The following is a 3,276-nucleotide window of genomic DNA, read 5'->3' on the forward strand; positions in this document are numbered from 1 at the left end:
AAATTCCTCGTGGAAACGATACTCTACTCATCACTTTATTACTTGTTAGTGATCCGTGCACTTGCGGTAGTTGAAAAACCAGCAAATAAGTTTTTTTGCGCCGTTGCCAGGGATTTTGGCTTTAGTAATATCGAGCGATAGGTAATTTAACTGATTTAGGCAATAATGTTTATTATCTAATTTTATTTGATTTGTTTTATTTCTTTTCTTTTCTCTCAGGTGCCCGATCTGGTATATGACCAGAACAAGGCTAGAAGAAGAAATTTTGGACTGTGATCCGTAGATAGATAGAACTCTGAGAGCCATTAAGAGGGAAAGGAAACATCAAGAGTACGATCAAGAAGATCCTGAAATTTCAACCATGGCTAATAATAATGACAGACTAAGACTCTTGAGATACTACGGAGCTTCCACAGTGGAAGCCAACAACTTTGAATTAAAACCAACATGGCTTCAAATGATTCAATAAACTCAGTTTGCGGGTTCACCAACAGAAGATCCACATTATCACCTCCAGTGCTTTCTTGCCCTTTGTGACACATTTAAGATGAATAGAGTGTCTGATCAAGCCATAAGACTTAGAGTATTCCCATTCTCCTTTGGAGACAGAGCAAGGAAGTGGTTACTTTCTTAACCAGCTGGAACGTTCACCACTTGGGAAAACCTCTCACAAGCTTTTCTAGCAAGGTATTTTCTTCTTGCAAAGACTACAAGACTGAGACTTGAGCTCAACACCTTCAGGCAAAAGGAAGGTGAATCACTCTATGAAGCATGAGAAAGATATAAAGACCTGTAGAGGGAATGTCCACACCATGGCATAGAGGATTGGCTACTAGTGCAAAATTTCTATAATGGGTTGCTACCCTCTAGAAGGAGTACAGTTGATTCAGTTGCAGAAGGTGACCTAATGGAGAAAACAGTGACATAAGCACTTGAACTTTTAGAGAGGGTTGCATAACATAATTATGAGTAGTCAAATGAAAGAGAAAATGCAAGAAGAATAGCAGGGGTCCTGGAAATGGACGCCCTAAGCATGATAAATGCTCAATTTGATCAGCTCACGAAGAGACTCGACAGAATGCAACCTAACGCAGTTGATACAAACAGTCAATATAAGGACAGTTATGGAGGAGGGGTACATGAATTCAGAATATAATAGCTTCAATGAACCCTCCATAGAACAGATGAACTTTGTGAATAATGGAGGAAACTTCAACCAAAGGTAGCCCAACAATCCATATTCAAATACTTATAATCCTGGATGGAGGAACCACCCAAATTTCTCATGGTCCAATCAACAGAACCAGTCAATAAACAAGCAATAGGGGTGCAAAACGCCAGCACCCCTGGATTTCAGAACATAGGCCAAAACTTTGCACAGCCACCACTGCCTCCTCAACCTCAGTAACCTGAACTAAAGATGACCATGAAATCCATGATGGAAGGGTTCCTAGCAGCTTAACAACAACAGAATGAATTGATTAAACAGTTGATTTCTAGAATGGACCAACTTGTTACCCATAACAAGATGCTAGAGAATCAAATTGCTTAGCAAGCAAGTTCTTCAAGTAAGGCTGCTAGTAAACTGCCTAGTCAACCGGAGATGAACCCAAGGAAGCATTGTAAGGTAGTTACATTGAGGAGTGGGAGAACTCTAGTACAATCAGAGAAAGAACCAACAGATGAGACCTTAGAAAAATTTGAAAGCCAAGCAGAGAAAAAGGAGGGAGAAGCCAAGAAAGATCAGGAAGAGGAAGTAGGGAAGAAAAAGAAGTTACCAGAACTATACCAGCCTCCCATACCTTTTCCTTAGAGATTTCAAAAGCCAAATTGGACAAACAGTTTGGGAAGTTTTTAGAAGTTTTACAGAAACTTTATATCAACATCTCCTTCACTGAAGCACTCTCTCAGATGCCATCTTATGCCAAATTTGTTAAGGAAATTTTGTCAAAGAAAAAAAAGCTAGAAGACTATGGGACAGTAGCTTTAACAGAGGAATGCAGTGCCATACTACAAAATAAACTGCCTCCAAAGTTGAAAGATCTAGGAAGCTTCTCCATACCCTGCCTCATTGGCAACAAGAAAATAGACAAGGCCTTATGCGATCTTGGGGTAAGCGGGAGTTTAATGCCTCTATCAATATGCAAAAAGCTGGAGATCGGAGAACTGAGGCCCACGACAATCTCATTGCAATTACCTGATCGATCTATTAAATATCCAGTGGGCATACTTGAGAACATCCCTATCAAAGTGGGAAAATTCTTCATTCCAGTAGACTTTGTTGTCCTTGAAATGGAAGAAGATGTTCAGATCCCTATCATCTTGGGAAGACCATTCTTGGCAACCGCCGAAGCTATCATAGACGTAAAAAATGGGCTACTAACCCTCAAGGTAGGAGAAGAAGAAGTGGAATTCAACTTGTTCGACGCAATGAAACACAAATTCACCTAATGAATGCTTCAAGGTTGACATAATTGACAAACAAGTTAAAGAGGAATTTCATAAGACACATCCTAAAGATCCTCTTGAAGCGTGTATTATGCACAGCCATACAGTGGATGATGAAAATACAAAAATAGCAGCCTGTGTACAACAGTTAGCAGCTCATCCACCCCTACCACCCCTAGCTCAAGCCTCCGAGATGGAGAAGTTAAAGGAGGAACAACCCAAGATCAAGCTCCAGGAAAATACCAAACAGGTAGAGCTTAAACCTCTCCCATCCTTGCTAAGGTACGCATTTCTGAACTCAAACTCTAAACATCCTGTTATAATTAATGCTAGCCTGTCAAAGTTAGAAGAGGAAAAATTGTTAAGAGAACTTAGGATCCATAACAAGGCCATAGGGTATAAATAGAAGACCCGAAAGGAATCAACCCCTCGATTTGCATGCATAGGATACCCATGGAAGAAAGCAGTAAACCCACTATCGAGAACCAAAGAAAACTTAACCCAAACATAAAAGAAGTAATCAATAAAGAAAATTTGAAATTATTAGATGCATGTATCATATACCCAATTTCTGATAGTAAATGGGTTAGTCCAGTACATGTAGTTCCTAAGAAGGGTGAGACAACTATTATCCAAAATGCAAACAATGAACTAATCCCTACTAGGGTAGTCACTGGTTGGCGAATGTGCATAGATTATAGGAAATTAAACAGTACTACTAGAAAAGACCATTTTCCTCTCCCTTTCATCGACCAAATGTTAGAAAGGTTAGTAAAACACTTTTATTTCTGTTATCTAGATGGGTATTCGGGATTCTTCCAAATTCTC

The 3,276-nt window shown here is 39.5% G+C and overlaps 1 non-coding gene across 1 annotated transcript; it reads right to left on the bottom strand.

Moving 5' to 3' along the window:
- Positions 1-712: 712 nt before the first annotated feature.
- Positions 713-819, bottom strand: LOC131181112 (small nucleolar RNA R71). The gene has a single exon (XR_009149740.1). It is a non-coding gene; the product is annotated as a small nucleolar RNA R71 (small nucleolar RNA).
- Between the last annotated feature and the right edge of the window lie 2,457 nt (positions 820-3,276).

This window comes from Hevea brasiliensis, chromosome 6, assembly GCF_030052815.1.
Source record: "Hevea brasiliensis isolate MT/VB/25A 57/8 chromosome 6, ASM3005281v1, whole genome shotgun sequence".
Taxonomy (NCBI): domain Eukaryota; kingdom Viridiplantae; phylum Streptophyta; class Magnoliopsida; order Malpighiales; family Euphorbiaceae; genus Hevea; species Hevea brasiliensis.